Source organism: Abramis brama (assembly GCF_963993115.1).
Source record: "Abramis brama genome assembly, chromosome: 1".
Classification (NCBI taxonomy): Eukaryota; Metazoa; Chordata; class Actinopteri; order Cypriniformes; family Leuciscidae; genus Abramis; species Abramis brama.
In genome coordinates this window covers 61747500-61765141 of record NC_139963.1, presented here as the reverse complement: position 1 = coordinate 61765141, position 17642 = coordinate 61747500, and the positions used below count along the sequence as shown (strand labels likewise).

The window sequence follows — 17642 nt, the reverse complement described above, 5'->3', positions numbered from 1 at the left end:
TAGAAAGACGAATGACAGGATTGATGAAGCTGAAAGACGACTCGGGGACACGGAGGAGAGAGTTTTGAGCATCGAGGAAGTTACAGGTGAGCTCATAAAACTCCACAGAAAGCTTGAGGAAAAACAAATCGATCAAGAAGGAAGGGCCAGAAGAGACAACATTCGTTTGCATGGGATCAAAGAGGGGGTCGAAAAGGATGCAGAATCTGTGGGGGCTTTTGTGGAAGCTTTACTCAGAGAAAAGCTTGAGTTACCGCCAGCGTACCAGCTCAGTCTGGAGCGAGCCCACCGATCGCTGGGACCCCGCCCATCTGATGATGCACCACCAAGATCCATAGTAGCGAAATTCTTAAGCTACAAATGTAAAGAGGATATTATCAAGAAGGCATGGGAGAAAAAAGGGTTCCTCTTTGAAGGGAAACGTGTGTATGTTGATCACGATTACGCACCGGAAGTGATGAAAAAGAGAAAGGAATACGCCGAAGCTAAGAGAGTACTGAGAGAGAACAGAATCAGATTTCAGACACCGTTTCCCGCGAAGTTTCGTGTATTCTACGAGGGAGACACATGCCTCTATAACTCAGCAGCAGAGGCGACAAGAGACATGGTGGAAAGAGGATTTCCGGTGCGTATTGTTAAAACAGCTGTAGATCCACTGGAGAAGATTCAACGTCGGATGTGGCGCTCCAGCAGGGGAGCAGGCAGACAGGAGGACCAGATGGAGACTTCTTCTTTGGGATACAAGGAGAAACTGCAAGCCTTTAGAAGATCTACGGAGACAGTACAAGATTAAGCCCATCAAACTTCAGTAATCGGTAGCATTCTACATTGGGGAATAAGACAAATTCTCTGCATTGTATTTCAGCGTTGAATAAGTATGGTCTAGGTGAGCAATTCTCTCTTTTCTTTGATTTCAGCCGAGGACAAGTGCGGACAAAGGGAAATTTACTTCTTTAAGTTGTATTTGGGGAATATGTTTGCAGAGTTGACTGATGAAAAGGACCCAAAAGGGTCATGAGGGCCCCCTGATCTACAGGGGCTATCCCTCAGAGCTTGGAGTGAGCTCAGGAAAGGTTGAAGACTGTAAAACCTCAGGTTTGGAAAACGTTTTGCTTTGTTCAAGAGTTAATTATTGTTCATGTGGTTCATTTGTTTGTAGCAAAGGGGGTAGAGACATTGAGTTTAAACAACAATGTTTTGGTAAATGACGACACGAAATAGTAAATTGAAAGTAGCCTCGTATAATGTTAACGGTTTGGGTAGCCCAGTTAAAAGAAGCAAGGTAATTAGTAAAATGAAGAAAGAAGAAGTTGGGATACTCTTTTTACAGGAGACCCACTTAACGGATAAAGAGCATGAAAAGTTGAAGAGAGGGGGTTATAATCAGGAGTTTTCATCATCTTATAAGTCGGGCCGGAGAAGAGGGGTATCAATCCTGATATCAAGTAAAATTAGTTTTGAAATGTTGAAGATAATTAAAGATAAAGAGGGCAGATACGTTTTGGTGGTAGGCAGATTGGAAGGGGAATTAGTATCCTTAATGAACGTATATGCCCCTCCAGGATCAGATTGGGAATTTTTTAAACAAGTGTTTGATCTGTTGACAACAGAGGGAGAGGGGATGCTAATTGGAGGAGGGGATCTTAATCAGAGACTTAATGCACAGCTAGACTCATCAGGAAAAGCACAGCAGAAAAATGCTATAGGCAAAAAAATTAAGAAGATAATATCATATCTGAGAATTTTGGATATTTGGAGAGAACTAAACCCAGCTAAGAGAGATTATACCTACTTTTCGGCACCACATTCGGTGTACTCAAGGATTGACTATTTTTTTATTTATGGAAGAGATAGGTACAAAATAGAAAGCTGTGATATAGGAGTGATGGATTTGTCTGATCACTGTCCAATATATTTAAATATATCCTTGGGGATAGAAAAGAAAAAAACAGTATGGAGGCTGAACTCAAGCCTGCTTAATGGCCAAATGAAGGAGGAAATTGAAAAGGAGATTTGTGAATATGTGGAACAAAATGATAATGGGGAGGTTTCTCCATCAATATTGTGGGATGCGTGCAAAGCAGTTATGAGAGGGAAATTGATAGCAAGATCTGCATTTAGGAGGAAAAAGAAACAAGAAAGGCTCAAAATTCTACAAAGTGATTTGGAAAGGTTGGAAAAAGAACATAAAAACACAGTAGACAGCAAAATTATGGCTGAAATTAAAATGAAAAGAGCGGAGATAAATGAGATTTTGTCACAAGAAATTCAGAAGAAAATGATATATACAAAACAAAGATATTATGAAGCTGGGAGTAGATCTGCAAAATTACTGGCATATAGGCTTAAAAAACAGGAGACGGGAAGACATGTATACAAAATTAAGGATCCACAGACAAATTATGTGGTGCACAAGACAGAAGAAATTCATAGGAGTTTTGAATTTTACTATAACAGGTTGTACTCCCAGATTCATGATAATAATGAATCCCAGATTGATGAATTTTTAAATAGTTTAAATTTGCCACAAATAACAGAAGAACAAAATAACTCATTGGTGTCAGAAATAACGGCAGAAGAAATAAATTTAGCAATTTCTAAACTCAAAAATAATAAAAGCCCAGGTGCAGACGGATATATTTCAGAATGGTACAAAGCTTTTAGAAAAACTTTGATTCCACTATTACACAAGACTTTTAATTGGATATTGAAAGGAGGGGCTATTCCTATTTCTTGGAGGGAAGCAATCATATCCGTGATTGCTAAGGAGGGCAAAGATAAAAGCAATTGTTCAAACTATAGGCCAATAAGTGTGCTCAATATAGATTATAGATTATTCACAGCAATTCTGGCCAGGCGCATTGAAAAAATTGTACCCGACATTATTAGTTTAGATCAAACTGGATTCATAAAAAAAAGACAAACCCATGACAATATTCGTAGAACGTTGCATATTATGCAATATATTAGTGATAATAAACTAGAAGCATTAATAATGGGGATGGATGCAGAAAAAGCATTCGATTCCGTAAGGTGGGATTTCTTATTCCGAGTAATGAAGAGGTTTAACTTTCATGAAAGGTGCATTGAGACCATTCGGACTCTGTACACAGGCCCTATAGCAAGGATCAAGGTTAACGCTAGTTTATCTAACATCGTTAAATTAGAAAGGGGCTGCCGTCAGGGATGTTCAGTAAGCCCCTTGCTATTTGCCGTTTTTCTGGAGCCACTAAGCCAGTGGATAAAACAAAATAAGAGCATCAAGGGTATTGTAATGGCAGGGTTAGAACAGAAAATAGCTTTGTTTGCGGACGATGTCCTGATTTATCTGGAGAATCCCGATCTGTCATTGCCTGTACTGATGGATACTTTTAAGGATTTTGGTAGGCTGTCGGGGTACAAAGTTAATGTCCAAAAAACTCAAGTCATAACCTTCAACTATGAACCAAATCAAGTTATAAGACAGAGTTTTAATGTTAATTGGAATATGACGTCTATGAAGTATTTGGGTATTAATTTACCGAAAGAACTTGGAAAATTGAAAACCTCAAACTATGACCAAATAATATCAAAGATTAAAACAGACTTGGGAAGATGGAACTTAATACCGTACTTGAGTTTGGTATCAAGAGTTGAAGTGATTAGAATGAACGTTTTACCCAGGCTGCTTTACCTATTTCAAAATCTTCCAATTGAGATAACGGGAAAAGAATTTAAAGAGTGGGACAAAATTATATCTAGATATATATGGCAGGGTGCTAAGCCAAGAATAAAATATAGAACATTACAATTACCTAAGGGGAGCGGGGGTCTAGCGGTACCCTGTCTAAAAAGTTACTTTCAGGCCGCGCAGTTGAGGGTCTTAATTAACCTGTGGGATTCAGAATATTCTGCAAAATGGAAGGACATTGAGGAGAGACTAATAGAGGGGCCACCGATAAAAGCTATTTTATGCGATGAAACACTGAGGTCCCATCTGAAACTTAAAATAAATCCATGGTTGGAGCTTTCTGTTAAAATTTGGTCTGACATTGTGAAGAAATACAAGTTAACGGGTCATTGTAGGTTTTTGAGGTGGATCGCACACGATATAGATTTTACACCCAACAAATTGGATGGAAGGTTTAAATTGTGGAATAATGGACCAAAAATGTATTGGGAGGTTATTAAAAATCAAACTGTAATGAGTTTCCAGAAAATAAAGGAGATCTATGGCCTCCAGAAGCAAGATTTTCATAGATATCTACAGCTACGTCATTATTTGGGAGAAGAAATTAAAAAAGTTAAACTAGGTTCAACATGGCCAGGGGTCATAAAAATAATGATGGAAGCATATAGGTCACAGACAGAACGGAAAGTCATTTCTAAATTGTATAAAATTCTTGAGGACTTGAAAGCAGACAACACAGTATATGTTAAAGAGAGATGGGAGAGGGAGGCAAACATAGTGTTGTCAGGGGAGGATTGGGGGGAAATAAATGAATACCAGTGGAAAACCACAAATTCTTCAGTTTGGAGGGAATATGGATGGAAGAATATAATAAGGTTTTTTGCGACCCCTGCACAGAGAAAACATGGAGATACCAAATGTTGGAGATCGTGTGGTGAAACTAAAGCAAATCACTTCCATATCTTTTGGGGATGCTCCCTTATAACTCAATATTGGACACAAATAAAAGTGGTAATTGAAGAGGTGATAGAAATGAAAGTACCAACCAACTTTGAAATTATATATCTTGGGATAGTTGAGGGTCTTAACTTAAAAAGAAGGGATGATTATAAATTGCTACGAATAATGCTGTTGGCTAGTAGGAAAGCAATAACCAGAAGGTGGCGAAGTGATTTGGTGCCTAAAGTGGAGGAATGGTTTGATGTAATGTTAACTATTTACAATATGGAAAAGCTAACTGCGTCCATAAGATTGGAAGTTGATCAATTTAAAAGTATCTGGAGAGGATGGCTTAAATATATTAGGCAACATAGAATGGATTTTGTTTAGGGTTTGTTGTAAGGACTGAATGTTTAAGAATACTTTTTTAATGTACCGAGTAGGAGGATGAGAAAAACAAATTTACTATACAAGGACTGTCGCTAAGATAAACACATACCACACCCCGGTTCTAAGCTACAAATGTTATTATTATTTTTATTTTATTGTATTTTTATTGTATTTTTTATTTTTTTATTTTTTTTGTTTTGTTTTATGTTCAGAAACAAATGTCTTATCAAGAGGGGCATACAAGGAAAACCTGTTGGGACTGATTTAAAGTATTGGCTGTGTTTGCCTTGTTTATCTGTAAAATTTCACATTGTGAAAAAGACAATAAAAAATATAAATTATAAAAAAAAAAATAAGGGTACATAAAAAGTCAAGGGCCCAACTAAAGCAAACACTGATCACCATAACGGTCATATTTTTTTCCTTCAGTGATTCTGCTTGTTTACATCAAGTGTCTTCAATAATTGTCAATTAATCAGTTAATAATTAACTATAATTTAATTACAGTGTATATATATATATATATATATATATATATATATATATATATATATATATATATATATATTGTCATTGCATTCTTTCTTGTGGCTCAGTCACACACCTGAATGAAAGGCTCATTAAGTATGCAGCCTCATTATGCGGGGGCATTGTCTCCTCAGGTGTGAATCACGCCCACCCGCATATTGCCTTTCCAAACAAAAAGTGTCTTACAAAATTTAAATCAATGTATTGTTTTATGTGAATGGTTAGGCAGGATGATTTTCACATCATTTTGAAGAAAAAACTCTAGGCGACAAAATGCATTATTCAGAAGTCTTGTGGACACATATATAGTATGTGTTTTGTGGCCTTATTTCAGACATTTTCATTTTTAGTTTTTTCAATAACCATGCATAAACATTATTTTCTCAAAAATACAAACATGTACATACATGTTGCTCACATATTATGGTAGCCCTGTTTGTGCTAAATAGAGTGTAATTATACCTTTGCCATTAATATGTTTATAAGCAACTGAAAAAAGCACAAATGTAAGAGCATGTCAGAACATCTCAAGGACCCCAAAAACACCTTAGACCCCAGAGGGTTAACCTTTATATTAATCTTTGCAAATTGCTAGCACGCTTCACGATGAATGCGTCTAAGGTTTACACTCAGGGTACATTATGGCATGTTTTCTATGTACAACGTTCTCAATATAATTCATAATCCCACGTTTATAATGAACAACGCGTTATGGTTATTGTGTTATTATTACAAACCGTGTGCACACAGAACAGAGGGGCGGGGTGAGCAAAGATCATTATCATTTAAAGACACATGCACTTAAACGGCGTGCTGAAAACAGAGCTGTTTTTGACCAGGTAAAATAGTGTTTTCTTGCAATACTAATGAGAATTTTTAATTAAAGTATATTACAAACTTTTAATTTAGACCCTAAAGAATCATATTAGCTTGTACAAAAATGGCATTTTATGACCCCTTTAAAGTTGTTCTGATAAAAAAAAATCTTTCATTAAGAGTGTTTAATTGTGTTAGAGAGACTTTAAATAGTACTTTATACAGTACAGACTGATTCAGAGCAGCTTCACTGGGATAAACAGAAAAATAATGATGCAAACAGATTCTCCTGACTCCTGTAAAGACAAGTCATTATTCAGATCAATTCAGTTTAGTGGTGATTTGCTTAAATAACTGTGTAAGGTTCATCAATTATGAAATGAGTTGAACTCAGATAAGCAGAAGATAGTAGTGTAGGCCTTGTTCCCTTTTGAATGGTCAGTCGTATTGTGTAGCTATATGCAATGGGGAAAACCCCTTTTTCTCAGAATACTGAAGTCTTTTTATTAAATAACGCAGTGCTACTGCACAGCCATAACGGTGCAGAGAGTAAACGCATGCTATTGGCTGGTCAGTGGGAACTGCACGAACCTATGGCGGAGCAGCGTAACTGCGTAAACCAATCGGTGCACCTCCCGCCGATCTGAGCGCAGAGCCCACCAGAAGGGGAGGGGCATCTGCTAATAAAAGAAGGTAATTTCGCCATAGGATTCAGATTTGATCTCCTTCAGCGACAAAAACACTGCTGATTTCTTAAAGAAGCCTTCTCGCTGACGAAAACAGCTAGGCCAGGCAGAGGAACGAGTATCTATTCAGCAGAACAGCGGAGTCCGGCCAGCTGACTTAGCCCTCTGCAGCTGACTGCATAATCTCACCTGCGGCCATACCGGGCGACTACTATGGCAATTTTCTGTGTTCTCCGCTGACTCATGAGACTGAGAATGACGCTCCTCTCCTGCTACTATCTGGTGAGTATAACAAGAGCTGATTCACTAAAAGAGCATATTTTCGCCTACGTTTGTTTTTCAAAATGCCGCACCTCTGAGCGCGCCACTTGCTGGGCATGCCCCCGTAAGCCGCGTTCATTTGAGACAGACACTCTCACTATGAGCGCGAGTCTCGCGTCGCTGCGACTCCTCCCCTCAATCTCCACTGTTCTCCTTTTCTCAAGCATGAGACGAAGAAATAATGAAGCCGTAGGGCTGAGTGAGCGGGACTAAACGAGTTCACTGCAGCAAGGGAATCCCCTTTCAGGTCAAGACTGAGATCATATGCTCGTGTCGCTTGCCGGGCCCGCCCCCACAAGACGCCTGCAATGAAGACTGATGCTCTCACTATGAGAGAGCGAGTCTCGTGGCTGCAGTTAGAGCGAACACAGCGCTGACTACTTTCAGATGTATACAGCACTGACAATGACGCTCTCTCCCCTGTGACTCAGGTGAGACACATAAAGTACAATATCGCGTCGCTTGCCGGGCCCGCCCCCAGAAGACACGTTCATTGTAGAGAGACGATCTCACTACGAGAGCGTGAGTCTCGCCTTGCTGCGTTCACAGACCACTTTCTTTAAAGAAAGCAACTCTTCCCCTCATTCTTCAGCACTGAAACAGGGCTGAATAAAAGGGACTAAGTGAGCTCACGTCAGTCTATTTCCCATGCGTCTCACTATCTCTGTAGCAGGAAAATTCCAAAAACAGTGAGAGCGAGCACAACACTGACTACGCTCAGCTGAGCACAGTGCTAAGTGTGATGTTCTCCACTATGATTATCAGTTGAGACTCATTAGAACGTCTTTCGCCACTGTTTATTCTTAAAGTGGCGCGCCTCTGAGTGTGTCAATTGCTAGGGTTGCGCTCATGCAAGCCACATTCATTAACAACTAGCCCTCTCACTGGGAGCGCGCGAGCTCCGGCTAACTGCATTCGCAGACCACTAGGGGCTAAGTGAGCCCATGCCAGCCTATGTCCCACGTGTCTCACTCTCCTGCTGGAGCAAGCACAGTGCTTAAGGATCTGCAACTGAAAAAGATGTCTCTCCCCTGTGGCTATCAGGGACAATTATTGAGCATATCACTCTCTAAAGAGCATCTTTAGCCAGTGGTTGTTTTACAGTGTGTGCCAATGTGTGTCACTTGCCAGGGCTGTGCCCACGATCGATTTATCCGTGCCACTGATCGCAACAAGCACTTTGATCACTTGATTTCAAAAACAACACATTTCATCGCTAGATCGCCTTATATTTAACAAACAAACTAAATTAATGCTCTGCTAGTTAACTGGAGATGTTTTATTTATTTGTATTGGTACATTCGTGCCACGATATGTTTCAAAAGTGGTGGGGACAATATCGACGTTAACAAAAAGTGGTGGGGACATGTCCCACCCGCAAATTACGCCTATGGCTGATGCAGAAAAGTTAGTTCATGCATTCATGACCTCGAGACTAGATTACTGTAATGCTTTATTAGCTGGTTGTCCTGCATCCTCAATAAACAAGCTACAGTTAGTCCAAAATGCCGCCGCTACAGTTCTTACTAGATCAAGAAAATATGATCATATAGCACCGATTTTAACATCACTACATTGGTTACCTATAAAGTCCTGTATTAATTACAAGGTATTGCTACTGACTTATAAAGCCCTAAACGGCTTAGCTCCAGTCTATTTAACGGATCTTATATCGCCCTATAATCCATCGCGCTCTTTAAGATCACTTAATTCAAGGCTTTTGGTCGTACCTATGATATCCAGAACCACCAAAGGAGGGAGAGCATTTTCACATTTGGCTCCAAAACTCTGGAATAGCCTTCCTGATAGTGTTCGTTGCTCAGACTCGCTCTCCCAGTTTAAAACTAGATTAAAGACGCATCTCTTCAGCCAGGCATTCATATATTATATATAAGATATATTTTTTATCTTACAGTTCAAATTACAATCCGGCCTCTAGTTAATAAACGCCAGAGGAGAACTGGCCCCCGACTGAGCCTGGGTTCTCCCAAGGTTTTTTTTCTCCATTAGGTCACCTGATGGAGTTTTAGGACACCATTAGGTCACTTGATGGAGTTTTTCGGTTCCTTGCCACTGTTGCCTTTGGCTTGCTCAGTTGGGGATATTCTGGGGATATTTAATTTGATTTTATCAATCAATAAATTCCACTAGAAACAAACCTTGTTGTATTATTTTAATTTAATACTGTGAAGCTGCTTTGATACAATCTGTATTGTGAAAAGCGCTATACAAATATACTTGACTTGACTTGACTTGACTATGGCCACAGCGTAGAGGTGTGTTTTCAGCATAGATTTAAAACATTCTAACGAGTCACATGATCTGATATATCTGGTGGAAGACATGGGGCTGCTACAGAAAATGCACAATCTCCTTTGGTTTTCAACCGTGATTTGGGAACATGTAAGAGCAAACTCTGGGATGATCTTAGGGGTTAAGCGGAATAATGATGCTGTAACAGACATGCTAAATACTCTGGAGCAAGACCATGCAAACCTTTAAAAACCATGGTCAATACTTTATATTGGACTCTAAAATCAACAGGAAGCCAGTGTAAATATGCCAGCACCGGAGAAATTCTAGACCATTTCCCTGTGCCTGTCAGCAGTCTGGCTGCTGCATTTTGCACCAGCTGCAACCTTGATAGCAACTTTCTAGACAATCCCAAATATAACGATTTGCAATAATCCAATCTGGATGAAATAAAAGCATGAATGACAGTTTCCATGTCCTTAAAATACATAATTCTCTTCAATTTGGCGATGCTCCACAATTGATAGAAACTACTTTTAACCACGGCATTGACTTGTTTGTCAAATTTCAGCTCCAAATCAAAATTACACCAAGGTTCCTCGCTTAGGTTTTGACATTAGTGGCTAAGGGGTCAAGATGTACAGAAAGCTGTTTGGCTAACTTTGGGGAACCAAAAATCACCACTTCAGTTTTTGACTCATTGAGCTGCAAAAAATTAGCAGCCAACCACGCACTTATTTCGTCCAAACACTCAAACAAAGTTGTAATGTTGGAGTCATCATTACATCTCATGGGCACATATAGCTGGATATCATCAGCATGTCAATGGTAAGATACATTATATTTTTGGCAGATGAAGCATATATAGGGAAAATAAAACAGGACCAAGACATGAACATTGAGGAACCCCTGAGGAAATAGGCTGAGAAGACGAAATAGAGCTTCCAAACTCCACTGCAAAAGATCTTCCATAGATATAGGCGGAGAACCACTTAAAAGCAAGCCCCCTAATCCCACCCCACTCCTTCAAGCGGTCAAGAAGGACCCCATGATCCACAGTGTCAAAAGCCACGCTAAGGTCAAGAAGCACTAAAACCACACAATACCCAGAGTCTACAGACAGCAGATCATCAAAAAAATTTGAGAATCTTTCACAGGCTCTCTCAGTATTATCAACAACAGCTGGGCCTACAATGTTCGGGACTGTATTTATTGCTAGAAATAACACTCTTGGACAATGATGATTCTGTTAGATTAAAACTGAAAAGTATCGTGCCTCAGCAGATTCAACAAACTGTTGGTGAGTAATCATGCAGTCTCTGAGTATCTCATATGACACTTGGAGCTTATCTTTTTTTCATCTCCTTTCAGCCTGTCTCCATTTTTGCCTGAGTAATCGACTCTCCGCATTAAGCCAGGGCTGATCTACCTTTTTAGCTTTTACCTTTTTAAAGGGGACTATGGAATCCAGAATACCATTGCATTTTGAATTAAAACTAGCCACTAACATATCTGACCCCTGACAAGATGGAGACAAATCCATGACACACAGCTGCGTATGAGACTTAAATGTCTCAGAGAACTCAGAGGCAGTCAAAGCATTAATGGGCCTAACACAACGACCAACTGACTCACAGCCTCGAGTGGGCCCAGTAAAAAACATTAAATTAATAATGTAATGATTTAATAGCCCAATGTTTTCTATAACAAGCTCACACACCGGAACACCCCAGGACAAAACCAAATCTAAAGTGTGGCCTTGTAAGTGAGTAGATCCCACTACAGACTGAGTAAGGTTAAAATAAACACAGTTACAAAATCTTGTACTAGGGGCCTATCCGGGCAGCAGATATGAATATTAAAATCACCTAATATAACAAGGCTGTCAGAAGCAAGTGGTCATAGGAGATAAATTAAAAATTAAAAGACAAATTAAATCAAGTGAGTTTCTATGGACTATTTTATGCAAACAACCAGCTGATCATGGCTTACTCATGCAGTTCAAAGTGACGTTTTAGACATTCTCCTGACTCTACTAATACTCTACTAATACTCTACTAACACTCTAATGAGAGATAGTAAGACATGTAGGTGCAACTTATACTCAACAGAATGTGTTAAAGGGACCATTAAAATAAAGTGAAACCATGTTTTGTAATCTTTTAAACTAAAGTTACGGCTATCTCTTGACCCCCTCACACAATCGCTTGTCAGTGCAGGCGTCTCTTGTTCTGTCCCTTTAGCTTTGTTTTATACTGGGAATAAACAGCCTGGGCCAGTGCTGCCACCTTGTGGAACAACCGATTACTGCAAAACAATGCAATTCAAAGCACAGGTGCGACCTGCATGGAAAGGTTAAATCAGGTGGTGCGTGTACTATTCTGGTGATGATCTGTATTACATCCACTGTATGAGGAGCCTTGCGTATACATAAAAAACAAAATATACTTGATTAACAGAGAAATAATCTGGAAGCGTCTCTCTCATCTCTGTATTCTTAATACCATAACAATCTTAATAATCACCATAGCAAATACAAAATTCTGAACGGCTTTTTGAAAACATGCAAATACTGTTTGATATTCTTCTTCTTAACAAGTCGGTGTCAGAAACAGAAAGTTGTATAGTGCTTTATTTCTGCTTTTCCAGGAGCGCCACCTACAGTGAGAGAGTGAATTTGCATCTACTGCTATTTTATGCATTGGTCTGAACAGACAAATTGCATGTGAAAATCGGACTGAACTTTCGTGTTGGTGTGAACATGAGTTAGTAGATAATGTCCTCTCGCTCATAGTGGCTGTTGGGAAACTAACTTACACAGAAGAGACTTTTGTTTCTCAGCACATACAGATGAACTACTCACCGTGATCTCAGACTGTGGTGATGTGGTTTCTGCACTGTGTGGGTCTTCATGTGTCGCTTCAGGTGAGTTTTATAATAGAAATTTGTTCCACACTGATCACACGTGTGCGGCTTCTCTCCGCTGTGGATCCTCTCATGTGTTTTCAGAGATGATAAATGACTGAATCTCTTGTCACAGTGTGAACACTTGTATGGGATCAAATTCCCGCCAAATATATAGCGGTCACGTATAAAAAAATAATAAGCGTGAATCAAAAATTTAAAAACACATGTAAAAATATATTGCACAAACTGAAAAAAAGAATGCAAAATGATCAGAATAGCAAACAACTTGGTCACGCATCAAAATATAATAAGCGTGAATCAAGAAATAACAAGCATGAATAAAAACTTTAAACACATTAAAAGTTATTTTGCACAAAACTTAAACTTATGGTCATGCTTTCTTAAAAAGTATGTTTTCCTTGGTTTTATTACTGTGTACTTTGTGCTTTCTTGCATTTTCTGCTCATATTTTACTCTTTTGTACGCTTGTGCTGTTTTTCTCTTCGCTCTTCTTTCTATGTTCTGCGCTTGCTTTCCCAAATGTTGCAGTTCGAGTTTCATGTAAATTAGGGCGGGCTTAAGCGTCACCATTGGTCCACTAGTTCTAGATTGACAGCTACTCCTCTAGCCAATCAGTCGAAGAGGGGAGTTGACGTCACAGCAATGCGACTCGTGGCTACTGATGTTTATGTAGGAGTACAAGCTGTTTATGTTTGTACAATTTCTTCAATTCCATTATAATATACTAAAATGTTATTTTTCTAATAGTTTTATATACTGTTCGATTTCTTATTTGTGCTTTGTTATGTGCATTTATTAAATTAATATTTTCGCTTGGCATACCAGCGTGCTTACGTCACCGCACACTTCAGTGGGTGGGGCACGGCCGTGATGCACTTCATTCTGAGTAAATATAACAACAAAGAAGCACTGCTGCGCTCTCTTTTATTTCATTTTTCTTTAATCCTTATACTCCTTTTCAGGAGTGCTGCACTTACTTATACAGGGGAAGACGGCAGTTCAATTTAACTTTATGTAGCAGGGTGAAGTGTATCTGTGTTGATTATTGGCCAGTGTCATGTGAAACCATTGAACCTATCAACAGTCTGGTGTCATGGTATAAAATGGGGAGGTTGTTTGTCACTTGGGATGCGTCGTCGACACCCGTACCGCCCCTTTACGGAGGCCGCCATTTATGAATGGAGAGTATGAAGTGCTGTCTCGGCTCTGTGCGGCCGTGCACAGTCTGCCCCGGGCTTTGAGGTTGGTAACCTACGTCTGTTTTGAGGATTTTCATCAATGGAATGTGTATTTACTATTTTGAGTCTGTGTAGTTCATTGACGAGCAACCGGCGGTATGTTGAGGCCAGCGAACACGCATAGTGCTGCGCTGAGAACGTTTCCGGTATGTATGAGAGCCATTCGCGTGGTTTGTCCCTTTTATTGTTTTATTAGTAATTTTTTCTGTTTCATGTTCGACAGATTTGAGTGACGAGAGCAAGGGTTTCACCTCTATATTGCGGGAAGAGATGCGCGTCTGTTGACGTAACGCACTGCTGTCTTGCCTGGGCTTAGTTTTGTCGTCTTTTCGTTGGAGCGAACTTGAACTTGCATAACAGCGAGCTGGGACGATTCCTCGCCGCAGTGTGCGAATTAACGTGGAAGCGCGGCTGTTTCCTCGCTGACTTGTTCTGCTCTTTGAGTGTGTGTGCGGCCGATCGTGGCATGTTTGTTTTATTTTGATGTGTCTTTTGGTTTGTTTCGAATTTTAATTTAGATTTCTTTATTTTTGTCTTGTGCTCATTTTTGCGTATTTTGTATGTAATTTATTTTTCTTTGTTTAAGTTTAATTAGTTTATGTTTTGTTTGTGTATTTTTATTTATTTAATGTTTGTGAACTGACGGTGTCCTTTCTTTTTTTCTCGTAAACAACGTGACGAAGAAAGTGTATTGAGGAGGGGTTTATAGCTGCTGTTTAACGGGGTTTACATTGAGTGCTGTGTTTGAGTGACCTGACTTCACCAGAGCGGGTGTGTGTGGATATTAAGTGTGTTGTGTGAATTGAGGGTCACAGCAGGCCATCTCCCTCCTAATTAAGCTTTCTTGTGTATTTGTATTTTTGTATTTATTTCTTTATTTTGAAGTTTTGTAAAGTGGTGTTTGTTTTCCTTTTCTTTTTGACATGTGAATATTGAGCCCTTGATAGATTAATGTATTGATGGTTTTAAATTTTGTATTTGAATAAAACTGCCTCATCATTGATATTCCCTGGCCTATCTCTCTGCTTACCCATTTCTTTTGGTAACGAACCTGTGCGCTCCCTGATTTGGGGCTGATAGTTCCCGGTATATACCGGGTGGCGTAGTCGAACGTTATATAATAGTTTCATACAGTTCCCTCAGTACCTGACGCCACTGGCTACATTTGGCGTAGTGTCGGCAGGGTTTCCATATTTTGGGTGAGCTTATTTTGAGAAGTGGGTCTGGGAGTAGGCTACTTGAGGCAATATTTTATATATTTTTTTACTGTTGGTACATTGTATGTTTGAAGTTTAATTTCTTTTTGTTTTTCTTTTTTTCTCTTTTTTTTCCTTGTTTTCTCTTTTCTTTTTTTTCTAAAGGCAAGGCAGCAGTGTGTTTGTAAGTCCCCTCTGTTGGTGACTCCCTCTGCATGTGGTAAGTGTGTAGCAATGGAAGCATGGGAAGAGATTAGGCTTCGCCCTAGTGTTGAACGGGGGGATTGCACTAGTTATATTTGCATTGCGGGAATTATTTGGCTGTTCTCAGTCATATGTAGCCGTCATGGCAGAGCACTGTAATCAGTGTCTCGTGTTTCCCGTTGTGTGGCCGTCATGGCAGAGCACTGTAACCAGTGTCTCGTGTTTCTCGTTGTGTAGCTGTCATAGCTGAGAACTTGTGTATCACTTGTTCCTCATCGTATAGAACTTGTGTATCACTTGTTCCTCGTCGTATAGCCGTCATGGCAGAGCACTGTAACCAGTGTCTCGTGTTTCCCGTTGTGTAGCTGTCATAGCTGAGAACTTGTGTATCACTTGTTCCTCATCGTATAGCCGTCATGGCAGAGCACTGTAACCAGTGTCTCGTGTTTCCCGTTGTGTGGCCGTCATGGCAGAGCACTAACCAGTGTCTCGTGTTTCCCGTTGTGTAGCTGTCATAGCTGAGAACTTGTGTATCACTTGTTCCTCGTCGTATAGCCGTCATGGCAGAGCACTGTAACCAGTGTCTCGTGTTTCCCGTTGTGTAGCTGTCATAGCTGAGAACTTGTGTATCACTTGTTCCTCGTCGTATAGCCGCCATGGCAGAGTACTTGTAACAAGTATCTCATTCGTGTTTCTTGTGTAGCTGTCGTAGCTGAGAACTTGTGTATCACTTGTTCCTCGTCGTGTGGCCGTCATGGCAGAGTACTTGTAACAAGTATCTCATTTGTGTTTTTCGTTGTATAGCCGTCATGGCAAGAAGACTCATAATAAGGTTCCCCCTTAGTGTTTGCTGGGACCCACGGCAGAGGTGAGTCTCTTGGGGCTGGGGACTAATCGTCGGGGCGACGATTCATAATGTGGGGGTGGAATGTAGCAGGGTGAAGTGTATCTGTGTTGATTATTGGCCAGTGTCATGTGAAACCATTGAACCTATCAACAGTCTGGTGTCATGGTATAAAATGGGGAGGTTGTTTGTCACTTGGGATGCGTCGTCGACACCCGTACCGCCCCTTTACGGAGGCCGCCATTTATGAATGGAGAGTATGAAGTGCTGTCTCGGCTCTGTGCGGCCGTGCACAGTCTGCCCCGGGCTTTGAGGTTGGTAACCTACGTCTGTTTTGAGGATTTTCATCAATGGAATGTGTATTTACTATTTTGAGTCTGTGTAGTTCATTGACGAGCAACCGGCGGTATGTTGAGGCCAGCGAACACGCATAGTGCTGCGCTGAGAACGTTTCCGGTATGTATGAGAGCCATTCGCGTGGTTTGTCCCTTTTATTGTTTTATTAGTAATTTTTTCTGTTTCATGTTCGACAGATTTGAGTGACGAGAGCAAGGGTTTCACCTCTATATTGCGGGAAGAGATGCGCGTCTGTTGACGTAACGCACTGCTGTCTTGCCTGGGCTTAGTTTTGTCGTCTTTTCGTTGGAGCGAACTTGAACTTGCATAACAGCGAGCTGGGACGATTCCTCGCCGCAGTGTGCGAATTAACGTGGAAGCGCGGCTGTTTCCTCGCTGACTTGTTCTGCTCTTTGAGTGTGTGTGCGGCCGATCGTGGCATGTTTGTTTTATTTTGATGTGTCTTTTGGTTTGTTTCGAATTTTAATTTAGATTTCTTTATTTTTGTCTTGTGCTCATTTTTGCGTATTTTGTATGTAATTTATTTTTCTTTGTTTAAGTTTAATTAGTTTATGTTTTGTTTGTGTATTTTTATTTATTTAATGTTTGTGAACTGACGGTGTCCTTTCTTTTTTTCTCGTAAACAACGTGACGAAGAAAGTGTATTGAGGAGGGGTTTATAGCTGCTGTTTAACGGGGTTTACATTGAGTGCTGTGTTTGAGTGACCTGACTTCACCAGAGCGGGTGTGTGTGGATATTAAGTGTGTTGTGTGAATTGAGGGTCACAGCAGGCCATCTCCCTCCTAATTAAGCTTTCTTGTGTATTTGTATTTTTGTATTTATTTCTTTATTTTGAAGTTTTGTAAAGTGGTGTTTGTTTTCCTTTTCTTTTTGACATGTGAATATTGAGCCCTTGATAGATTAATGTATTGATGGTTTTAAATTTTGTATTTGAATAAAACTGCCTCATCATTGATATTCCCTGGCCTATCTCTCTGCTTACCCATTTCTTTTGGTAACGAACCTGTGCGCTCCCTGATTTGGGGCTGATAGTTCCCGGTATATACCGGGTGGCGTAGTCGAACGTTATATAATAGTTTCATACAGTTCCCTCAGTACCTGACGCCACTGGCTACATTTACAAAGACTTTCAAGCAGTAAAGCTATCTGAACTCTGGACATAAATAATTAAATTGATCTTTTTTGAGATGCATGAGAATGTTAATGTGCAAACTAGTAATTGGTGTTGAACAATATTACTTGGCTCATGATGTCAATATGCTAAGACTGCT

At 40.0% G+C, this 17642-nt stretch overlaps 1 protein-coding gene and 2 long non-coding RNA genes across 3 annotated transcripts in view; 2 read left to right on the top strand and 1 right to left on the bottom strand.

The window, feature by feature from the left end:
* Positions 1 to 17642, bottom strand: part of LOC311078154 (uncharacterized protein) — a 73698-nt gene that overhangs the window by 14171 nt on the left and 41885 nt on the right. The window lies entirely within an intron of this gene.
* Positions 13548 to 14774, top strand: LOC311078270. Its single transcript, XR_014605102.1, has 2 exons — positions 13548 to 13915; positions 13993 to 14774. It is a non-coding gene; the product is annotated as an uncharacterized lncRNA (long non-coding RNA).
* On the top strand, positions 15448 to 17328 carry LOC311078263. Its single transcript, XR_014605101.1, has 2 exons — positions 15448 to 16469; positions 16547 to 17328. It is a non-coding gene; the product is annotated as an uncharacterized lncRNA (long non-coding RNA).